The sequence below is a fragment of the Nilaparvata lugens genome, chromosome X (genome assembly GCF_014356525.2).
Source record: "Nilaparvata lugens isolate BPH chromosome X, ASM1435652v1, whole genome shotgun sequence".
Lineage (NCBI taxonomy): Eukaryota > Metazoa > Arthropoda > Insecta > Hemiptera > Delphacidae > Nilaparvata > Nilaparvata lugens.
This window is the reverse complement of record NC_052518.1, coordinates 86,527,098-86,539,203: the sequence shown is the minus strand read 5'-3', so window position 1 is coordinate 86,539,203 and position 12,106 is coordinate 86,527,098. Positions and strand designations below refer to the sequence as shown.

Here is a 12,106-nt window from a genome sequence, read left to right as displayed (position 1 = left end):
AGCATCGTTCTGGATTCCAATTGACAAAAATGGAATGCCGAAATTTTCGTCATGTCAAAAGACCGGAAGAAGGTAGTTCAAAATTATTCAAAGCCATGAATACGTTGTGAGCTGAATAGCTGATTTAGTAATTAATAGAATTGATAAGATTACTCTATTTTATTCTTGGGAGTGTGAACTTAGTAATTGTCCGGCCCTCTCACTTTTCAACAGTTCACTCTCTCACACTTGACCTCAGTTTTTGATACATGTCTTTAAAAAGTTAATCCTTTATTGCGAATCCAGTGAGCTCATTTATTGAAAGTAATAGAAAACAAACATTTATATCTAACTTAGTCCATGGATACATGGCTTCAACAAGTCAATCAGTGTGCTCCACTTTTGAAAACAGTGGAAAACCTTCATAAAACATGGATATCAATTTCATTTTTCAAACCAAAAACTTCAATCAGTGAATAGTTTAGCCTTATTAATTTTAGACAGAAACTATAGTCTGTTAATCGACAGGATAAACAAACATAAATTTTGCTTAAGTAAGTTGCTCTTATTAGCAACTAATAACTGGAATAAGTGTATAATGAGATAAATAAGTATTGGTATGAGATAAGCTGATATAAGTCATTACTTAAATACTTTCACAAGCACGAACTTTGTGTTTTTCTACTCTTTTGATGAATAGAATACTACTAGTAGTTCTTAAACCGCTATGTAGTTTATTCCTTTCACTACTACGTTTCACAATCGAGTTAGTTTCTGATTTGATTGATAAATTCTCTATCCTAGTAGAAAGAGTTTTACAACATTGTCCCTATTTGATCAAGTTAGGGCCGTTTGCACAGTATAGATTATTAAACTCGATTAAGTTAATCTGAAAGTTTAAACATGAATCGGATTTCTCAGTGCATGATCTACTGATCCATTTTAAGTGAAACCAGTTTTGTGTTAAGTTGATAATGGAAAGTGATCATTTATAATATCAAGGAGGCTGATTTCTACAGGGATTTCATTATTTGTTTACAACCATCAGTAGATTGAGGTTATATTGCTATACATTCGTCGTTCAAGATCCACAGAGCTTTATGCTGTTGTACGGTAATGAAAGAGGAAAGGGATCAAGAAATTCCGCAAATGATGAATGCAATTTCAATTAAATTAATACAATTGATATTTAGTTAGCACCAAAAAATATATTGTAGAAGGTAAGATGAGATGAGTGAATTTGTTACGCTTAAATACCATAGGAATACCATATATCCTCGTTTATTATAAATCTCTCGAGAGCAAAATATCTCGGTTATGTGTTATTAAAAACATGTTTTCTAATGAAAGACCACAGTTGAAAATTGTCTTTTTTCTATCAAGTGGCTTATTTTTAATCAAATACTAAATTGGCAGTTGCTTTACTCTAGCAAAACCGTTTAAAAATTCTTCAGCACCCCAGATGTTAAAATAATTCGCTTTTGCCCAATTTTTCTCAGTTTCAAAATTTCTTCGCAGTCATCTTTACGAATTGCATTAAGAATTTATATCGATTCCTCCAACATAATTGTTTTTATGTTCAAATAATAATCCACTTTAACCTTAATATTATCGTCTACAGAAGCATCAGTCGAAAAATAATTTACTATCAGCTGTTTCCCAACAAATCTTGACAGATTTCAAGTTAATTCAAATTATTTTGTTTAAACCTCCTGCTTTGGAGGTTTAAACTTTTCCAGAGTTTAAACTAATACTGTGCAAACGGAATTTTAGTTTAAATGAAAAAAATCCAGATTTGGTTTGAACTTAAGCTTAAACTTATAACTTACTGTGCAAACGGCCCTAAGTTGAAGATATCAGAAAAATGTTTCTGTTCCAATAAAAACTCTGTGCAAGATAGGAGGAATTTCAAGTACAAACTATATTTTTTGTAGATTGGGGATTGATAGATTATGGAGATTGGTCTCTCAATGTGTCAAATTATCTTTGATAATCTGAAAAAAGTATTTTATTAATATTATTGGAAAGAAGAGCTGCACATCATATCATATAACGCTCTCTATGATCTTCACAGTTTTCACTATTGAAATTGGGGTGGTGAAACAGCATCTGATAGCAGTAAGCTGAACAACTGCGGTCATCCATCTAAGCGTGAACCCAATCGAGCGTAACTCAACACAAATGTGAGGTCACCGCGTAACAATCGGCTTCCAAGTGGGTCGGATTACTGAGCGCCTGTTTTGGATTAAATCGAAAATCGGCCCATGCATGTTCACCTCGCCGCTTCATATGCGACGAATTAATTGATGAAAATTATCATCTCTCTGAATGGTTGCACGTATCAAGTTCATTTGGTTTCAATCAAAACACAGTAATTGACTGCATTACCAACTTGGATACACTAATAAGTGAATGTATTATAAAATTTCAATTATGTTTTTCTCCTAATCGCACACATTAGATAAACATCGAGCATATTTGTCCAAGTATTCCAGCATTAAACGGTTCAAATATCCTGGGATACTCTGGAAACAGAATATTTGGGTGAGGCGCTTCCTTTACGAGTCTAGGCACTAAAGTACATAGAAGTTTCAAGTACTTTTCTAATCTAATTTCAAAATACATCAGCATACGTGACCAGACATCTCATTGACGGAATATTTTCGAAGGAGTACAAGTTTCCCCCTTCTTCCATCACATTAATTGCATTCCCAACATATTTTTCTTTTATTATGAGTTATATTTTCCCAAATAAGCGTGTTAAAATTTCTGTTTGATTGAATTTTTCTCTGACAATCTTGAAATACAGTATGTACTGACACCAGCCACATTCACACTGCATAGAGAATGTTACTTTGCTTGCAGCACGAGTTTCATTCGAAATATTGACATATGCCTGAAGAATCAACTTTCTCCGATACTGAATGGCTAGCATGATACGAGCTGGTTATTACAGAGTATAAGAGTACATAAGAGCGCCAAAATGAAATTTTTGTTGGAGATGAGTGTTGTTGCATTCACATATTGCTATCGCTTCAACTGATATAGCAACGTAACTTTGCAATTTCAATGAATCCGTTGAACTGTGAAATGTGTTATGAAATATGTTGAATCTGTTACTTATATGACTTATATATTATGTGAAGTGATTCAGTGAATTCGAATAATAATGCAACCAAGTGGAATCAAAAATATGATTTGCTATTCATTTGAGAATGCAAATCTCATAATGAAGGTCAACGACTTTTACATAAATCTTCATTTCAACTTGAAAATGACCTATGTTATGGTCGAAACTAGTCGTTGTAATATTTTAAAGTTTTCAATAATAAAGGATGCTACAAGTTTTCATATTGTTTCTATTAATTAATACAAAAGTAGCCCATATAAGTGAAGTGTTTTTATAAATCTTTATGTATCTACAGGTGAAATTTTAAACTTTTTCGGGGAGCACATCAGATTATCCGTGAGTGATCATGAGATTGATTGAATATTAATTTGAAGAATGCTAGTTAGAATCCAGGAATCAACCCATTTGTGAGCTTAACGTGCTTTAGTATTAAGAGCTAACTAACCCGGAAAAGGCGGATTGAAATGCCACAGCTAACACACCTCTATGGTTTATCGATAAATTGCTTCGATCGAGACTGCTGAGACTGAATTTGAAATATCTTTACCCCGAACAAGGATGCAAACATGTTGTTATGCAGGAATACGATCAAGCAAACACAATGTACGATCAAATTGCTGATTATAATATTATCGGAAATTGGAACACGATAGCGTTGTACTGTATAAAATTATGCAGTCCTATCGTTATACATCGCACTGTTATACAAGGAATTCAGTGATAACAATAATTTGCGTAAATAGTGCTTTAACATTATTTGTGAAAAATATTCATAAAACGTTTTTGGTAATGATGACACTGTTTATACGTGGAGTAATTCCTGTTAATAATCATTATCATCATCGTCGTCATGGATTAGGTTTTTCAAGCCTGTTCCGGCGTCCATCTCTTCCTCGGTCTACCAATACTTCTTCTGCCTAATGGCTTGTGGAGTAGGGCATTCAATGGGAAACATTCTTGTTAATAATATCTTTGTGAACAACAATCAGTGGTTAGCGAGATTGAAGAAACCAGACGAGTTTTCCGGAGAGTTTCCCTAGATTATTTGAAGAAGTGGAGTACTTCTTGCTAATAATATCTTTGAAACAACATTTAATGGTTAGCGAGATTTAAAAAATCCAGAAGGAAATTCGGAGTGGTTTTCCAGTATTATTTGAAGAAGTACTTCTGCTTACCTCTTGAAATAATTTTCTGGAAACAACTCACTCTTACTTTTAAGAAGGATGTAATCCTTCTTACCTGTTATATTCAGCTTGATTTTGAAAGGAAAGAATCGTCTTCTTCGAATTTTAAAAACTTGGTTTTAGAATTGCTTTTTGAATTTGTGGATAAATGTTGTTCAACTTGATTGAATTTGACTCGTTCAACTTATTATAGGTTGAATGATATTTGGGTAATCAGGGGAATTACCCAAATATCATTCAACCTATAATAAGTTGAACATACAACATTGTTGTCTTCTTTCATCACAATATATTGAACTGTGGGCTCTATTTCAAATAAAATCCATGAAATTTAATAGAAACGGAACAAAAACTTCACTATATCAGTAAGAGGGTGTATTCATATCATGCAAACCTAGTTGCACCTTTGAAAATAATCATTTTTTGTTGAATCAAAGTTATTGTTATTTTATTTGATGAATTTATGACGTGGGGAGGGGTATGTGTTCCACATTCGTTTATTGGAACCTGTGATTTTTTGTAAAAGTTTGACAATTATACTATGATACTCAATCACTTACAAATCCAATTATATTTCAAGATCTAGGAATGATTTTCATTCAAGAATGATTTTTCACAATTTTCATCATTAAGCATGATTTTGAAAATGTTGGGAAACTTCCTAGAAGAATCGTTCAAACTTTTATCCAAAATGGTCATCATGTCTATGTTGTTATGTCATCACAGGATTATAGGGAAAGTGCTTGACACAGATTGGATGAGCACCAAGCTCTTGGATCTTTTTATGTAGAAGGATGAATATTTAATGCCAGCTCCACAATACAGGAAAAATACATGTGTTTGTCTCTGGCTCCACTAATTAACGTTGAGCTTTGAAATAACTTGATGGTGCTTCAGAATCCCAATATACCCAGTAATCAAGGGCTTCTTTCCAAAATTGTTTGGAAGCTTCCTTGGAAATTGTTTTCGGAAACTTCCCCAAACTAAATGTAAAAACAGAACAGTCATCATGTCGATGTTGAGCCTTCAGTTTCGGTCGCGCTTGCGATCAAACTCCATGTAACGGATGTAACAAAATCATAATTTGAAGCATGGAAGTGAACAGAACGGTCGAGTCTGGATCGCGTTTCAGCAAGATAACCTTAAGATGTTTTTATTATTGCCATCTGATTAGTGGCATCAATCGAAACTGAAAGTCAACGAGTTCTTCCACATTTGAAGTACAAAATCTTCAGAAAGGTTTCTATTATGACAGGCAGATTTGACACGATATCATAAAAATATTATCATAAAACTAATCGATCATCTTGATAGAGGATTTTGGAAGCGGTTTGACTCAGTGGTCGCGCTTATAAACTATCGCTTGAATAAGTTGAGAATCCTGCTACTCCCGTTGGATGACCACTTGAGTCAACTCCTCTGAATATAATACATATACGTTGAAAAATCGCTTCCCGGTGGTTCGAAACCCACCCAAAACTGTAGCTCAATTCATCTCTCATATATACTCACCTAATCATCCGCGCACAAGCCTAGAGCTCATGTGAGCATCACCCTCGTATAAAAAAATAACTTCTAATGACGGATTTTTCCACACATTTTTAATTCAGTAGTCCAGGTTATGCCAATGAAATGTCATTCTTTCTCAGGCCTGAACAATGCTTAATGCTGCTAATTTCATGTTGACCTGGGCTTGCACTTCTTTGAGGGTTTCTGTCACACTTTTTCGATTAATTAGAAATGTTCTTTCTTCATTCCCATGAATTGTACTCCCTTATTTATAAATAAATGAACAATCATTGTCTGTTGTAGTCAAGACACTTTGTGTTGAACTGAACATTTAAGTAAACTTCCTTTTTTCGTTGAGAAATATGAAATGACTTGAAAAAACAATTGTTCGGGAACATCATCGTCAACACAGAATCCTTCTGAAAACACCCACCTATAAAAGTGAACTTCAGTTATTTTGAACGAATGTTCCTTGTTGTTAATGAACATCAACATCTCATGATTTCATCATTCTGAAAGATGTTTTTCTGTTCTAAAATACACGCAACTCCTTCTGACATTAATCAGCACAAATAATCCAACTTCCATTATTTTTGTAAATTTTGTCTTGTTGATGAACATTTCATTGGGTTTTAGTGGAACTGAAGAATTTTTAATGCTGCTGTAGCAATCCTTTTTTGGTTTTTTAATTAAATAAATACGCGCAGAAAACCCAAGAATCCTTGTGGCATCATCCATCTCAGAAAAATTTTCTTCAGTTTTTTGGAAAACATTTCATTTTTTATGAACATTTGATTGATTTTTCGTTGTAGTGAAGGATTTTTAATGTTGCTGTTGCTATTCTCTTTTGTTTTTATGTTGGAATAAATACGTGCAACTCCCTCTGACATTTTTATCCAGCACATAAAATCCAACTTCAGTTATTTTGAAGAAATGCTTTTTCTTGTTTGCAAACACTGTAGTGTATGTTGGAGAAGTTTGTCGCGAAGTGTTCAATTAGTATCGGATGGAAAGAAGCGGAAAAATTGCAGTTAGTTTGATTGAAAGCGGGTTTAGGAATGGGGCTCGATTTTGATTAGTTGATCCCCGGAGGCGCAGGCCCAGAAGGGAGCGGGGTGGTGTGCTTTACGGGTTGGTTGGTAGCCCTGTTCCCCCCACCTCTCAACTGAGTTCATAGTGACATTATCAAGCGTACCCAGCAGAACGCTGTCAGTCGGCGTTGTGACACCGTCAGGAACACTAGGTCACAATTGGCGAGAGGGTTGGCCACATTTTTCTCCACCATCATTGCCTGCAGGCAGGTGTCTCTCCTCAGCACTCCTCTGGGGACGCAGTCGAGCCTGCCCCTGAGGGCTGGGGCCCCCTCTGTCAGGATAGCGGATACTGAGGTGAGCAAACGTTCAACATCCCGAAAATAACCTCAACCTTTGCCCAATCTTAACTACAAATTTCTAACATAAAACAACATTATTCTCTCCAAATTTCAACTTAGAAAAAATAAGAATCTCTTACCATCAATATAATATTATAACCTTACAATGATGTGTTGTGTGATAATTTGAACATTGAACCACTGTATAAATACTTTGAAAATATTTCTCGACTCCTACTTCTTCTTCTTCTATTTTTTTCAATAAAATAGAAGTCAAGGTTGTTCTAAAAACAAGTGTATCTTGTTTTTCTTTCAAAATTTCTAATGTTGTTTCCTCCACGTTAACTCAATCGATTGTTAGTGTCTTAATGACATAGCTCCCACGTTAACATACATTCCTCAGACTTTATTGAATGAATTGAATGTTCTTCATTGATTACAATAAAAGAAAAGCTTAATATTGGCGTGATTACTGCTGTAATCAGTAATACTGATTTACTAATACTGTAAACGTGATTACTGCTGTTTTAAATGATTTCGATAGCCTTTTCTGAGTTCATAGCTCAATTCTGGAACGTTTGCGCTGTTTGAGGTTATTTCTCTTAGTGAGAACTAGAGTACTTGTCTTTTTATTGTAGCTGCAATTGAAAGTTGGAGATATAAATTTTTACCAACTGATTTAATCGTAGAATGTATCTGTGGTTATATATTTAAAGGTTTTTAAACAATATTAAAGGTTTTTAAACAAAGTAATATTGTAGCGTATTAGAGGTTATATGAGACCTTATCAAGAATAAATGACTTTTTCTCAAAATATATTGCATTAATAGTAGTTATGAATGTCCGATTTCAGTAATATTTCCATTGTACATTGGAATTGAGACATTCTTTTAACCACAATACTTTCTAACGTATATTATTGTAGTTAGTCTACTGAACTTCGAAATATGGTAAGTAAAAACATTCCATGCATCTTTATATTTCATTATACTTTTTACTATAGCGATATAGTTTCAATTTTATCATATTCGTAATGGAATTTGTTGGAATACATGGAGTTTGACGTCAATAGACGCAAAATACCGCAAACAATTATATTACTTCCTTAATAATTAATATATGAAGTTGAAACATTCAATAATGTGATGTACTTGATAATAAATGGATATTATTTGATTGAATAATTGTGCTGCTATTTTCTATAATTTGGAATTAGTGATAAATTATATGATATGTTCATATCTGTATTGTCATCCCGCCATCCCTAGGAATTCATTTACTTGTTGAAGTTCATATTTGTTGAAGTATTTTATTAATCATTGTTGTACATTCAAGAAGGATTCTTTGGTTTTTTTATTAAAATATTTGTTGAATAATGGAAAATAAAGCTGTAGTGGCGTTGACGACCTAATGAAGTTCAATCCTATCCTCACTCCTCACTCATGGGGCACTCCTATCCCAGGTATTTAGATTTAGAGACCCTGAGGACCTCAGATTGGAATGAGGCTGTTGAGTATTCTGGGTGCCTTCAGGCTTCCTAGGGCCCACTACGGAGCCAATTTAGGATTTCCGGATGATGTCACGCAAACCATGTTTGCGAAATTACGCACTAAGCGTCGTCGTCAAGATAGAGATCTTATAACAGTTCGATAAATCTTGTTCATCTTTCTTGTTTTAAACTTTATCCTAGTAATTCAGTAAATAGACTAAAAGGAAATAGAAAGGAGTTTTGTATTTTGTATTTTGGCGAAATAAAGATTTTGATTTTGAATAAACTAAAGGAAAGTCAAATAGGCTTTCAGATGATTGATATATTTATTAACTGAGGTAGTTGAGGCAATATTAAATTGATATCTCTTATGATCTTCCAAACTGTGATACTTTTGAGCATATTCTAGGAAGCTATATCAGATCAACTAATAATATCGCAGAATTGTTTTCTTTATGTGACTACACGGAACAATACTTCATACGCGTAGAACATCATAACTTCTGTTGAAGTAGTATTGGAAAAATTTGTATAAATTTTTTCAATATTCAAATGATTTTCAAGTAGAAAAGTCTTTTCGAGTATTGGGCTCTCCGATACCTAATATTTTACATTGAAATTTCTGATTCGAGACTGATCTGGGATTGAAAACACTTATAATAAGAGGTGGATATTGATCTCAGCGTGGAATCTTCCAGAATATATCTGGAATAAGATAATTTTATCCCTTTTGCGGATACCATTGTCTTGGATCCAAGCGGACATCGAAACCAACTAGTGCAATACTAGAATATATCTTGGTTTCAACGTAGATTGTAAATGAATGACCTACCAGAGCATCGCAGAACGTTTATGTTAAGAATTTAGCTTGAAATATCCACGGTAAACAGTTGATTTATGCAGTGAGTAAAGCTCAAGCTCTCTGCATATGGCCGGTGAGCATGCTTCATTACATATTTTGTTAATTGAACGAAGTAAGAAAGTTTACATATGTGGTAAGTATATATGTTATCATTATTACAGCTTGTATGTACTTATTGCGTGAACTTCTCGAAACAACCTCTCTCTTTACAAACCTCTCTTAAGAAGGATCTCTCCAGTCTTACTAATACCTCTTCATCTATCAATCTTCCATTCCTGGAATCATGTTCTATGGAATTCTCTAGTCTCTCTTCTTCTTCTTCTTCTTCTTCTTCTTCTTCTTCTTCTTCTTCTTCTTCTTCTTCTTCTTCTTCTTCTTCTTCTTCTTCTTCTTCTTCTTCTTCATCTACAACTTAAAGTTTCCACCATTCAAGGCACAAACTCGATCTTCCTCTATCTTTCTCTTCCGGCTCTCCAAAGTTAGTCTCATCCCTTATCATCGTCCTTGTTCTCTCCTCAGCACCATCATCTGCACCATCATAACAGATCTTTACACTCCTCTTCACATTTCCTTCGTCATCTTTGCTCTCCACACCATGTTTTACGTAGACTTCGCATATTTTTCAGCCAATCTTCTTTCGAAAAATACTCAACGTGAAAATCATTGTATCTCCATACATTTCTCCTATATTTTCCTTTTTATCTTATTTCTGAACTCATTTTCCTCCTCTTACAATTTCCATCCTCCACATCGACCTCTTATCTCCCCATATTTGTATAGAATTAACGTCTGTTTCAATTCTGATCTTATTTCCATTCAATAATTATTATTGTTTGTGATGATTTCGTTCCCATTTATCCGAATAATACAACATAAATGATTACGATAATGCTTTGGCCACACCCTAGATATTGATTTTCGGCCATAACAGGCCGCCATCTTTTATTGCATCAGGAACAATGAGCATGAATCAATGATTCAAACTCACCAATTAACATGTAATTGCTTTGAAATTCGATATTAATAAATTTACTATTTTTCTCAATTTCTGCAAAATTTTTCTCATAAATATTGAATAAATGTCTAAATTTTGTCAAAACCACTTGTTACTCTTGCAACCCTGGATGGCCCCCGGCAATTCCACGCCATCTTGGATTGTAGGGAAGTGCTGTACTGAATTTAGGAAGGTGTTTTAATTGCGATTGATTGCAAATTTACAAATATGACGGGAACTTTGAATAAGTCTCAAATTTTATTGAATTTGAAAATCGGAAAATTTTGCAACAAGTGTGCGAATCAGACCTGACCGGTAAGCAAAAGTTGGAGAAGTGAATGTGCGCATGCGCAGTCCAACCACCCACGGATTTTCATGCGCACTTGACGGACTGTTGTGTGAGTTGTGAGGTACGCGTCATTCGTTAGGTGGTGCTGGTGCTGAAAGGTTCTTGGAGACTCCTCGACGAGAAGCTCAGGGTATGTCCTGCTGCAAGGCTCTTATATACCATATACTATGTATCATATACTTGTATAAGCTTCAACTCATATAAGTGTTTATATTCTTTATACATACCAATTCAATACATCGATCTTATGCAGTTAATGCATCTTCTGACTTTAGAATATCCAGAAAAACTTGATTTCTAAATTATTTAGCTTTTTATTCTTTCTTTTCAAAAGGTTACTTATGATATACTCTGCATAATATACCACTTCTATACATCTATATTATGCAAATAATGAATTGTTTCATAAAATATTACAACAAACTTGAAAATAACTCGGTTATAAAACAAAACTTCGATATAAATATCCTCGTATTGATAGTTGAAGAAATAGTTCAAGGAACTCTTCGGAACATCATTATTTTAAACTTTTCATGACTCTATTGTGAATTTATGACAGTTAAAGAAAACTAACTCAGTGTTCTTGTTAGAATTAAGAGATGCATTATTGCTTTAAAATCGATTGTCTAGGCTTCATAATCTCTTTAGTTTCGAGATCAATTTCCGTTTGATAATTTTATGATAATTCTAACAATTCTCCATCTGAATTCTTTTCGAAACTCTTTGAATATGAATAGAACTAATTCATTTCATCCGGTCAATATTGATGATAGATATGACAAAGTACTTGAACAAAACCCAATATCGACTGTCCTCTTTTTATGCGTAATTTGTTTTTATAGAAATTGAATCATTTTCTTAACCAATAATATCTCACCACCCAATTTGTCTGATTCTGGTTGATAACGCAGTCGTGCAAGCGTACTCTTCGCATTTCTTGTTTCCAACAGCAATATTTCAAGATTAATCATACTTTACTTCAACTTCTAATTGAATGAACGCTCATTAAAACACCTCTTCTATGCTCACGGTCATTTAGAAATGAAGACTTGTGTTCATGATGACTTTGTGAAGATCCCATGTAATCTATGTCTTGAATATTCATCATTTTCTTTTGAAATTTTTGCATCCGAACACTTTAAACTAATAAAAGATAAGATTTAGATAGCTAGAATGTCAATTGAATATAGATTTTTATATTCTATGCTGACGATCATTTGGAAATGTAGACTGTGTTC

General features: G+C 33.9%; 1 protein-coding gene across 4 annotated transcripts in view; it reads left to right on the top strand.

Annotated features, from left to right (window-relative positions):
- LOC111055416 (NACHT and WD repeat domain-containing protein 2) overlaps positions 1 to 12,106 on the top strand; it is a 281,193-nt gene that overhangs the window by 121,897 nt on the left and 147,190 nt on the right. Inside the window, exon 1 of one of the 4 annotated variants that reach the window (XM_022342621.2) lies at positions 6,980 to 7,190. The exons of 2 other annotated variants lie outside the window; for them this stretch is intronic. The gene's annotated coding sequence lies outside the window, so the exon portion shown is untranslated. Of the gene's footprint in view, positions 1 to 6,979; positions 7,191 to 10,956; positions 10,999 to 12,106 lie in introns of those variants that run through there. One more of the 4 variants, XM_039441804.1, reaches the window with a different exon arrangement.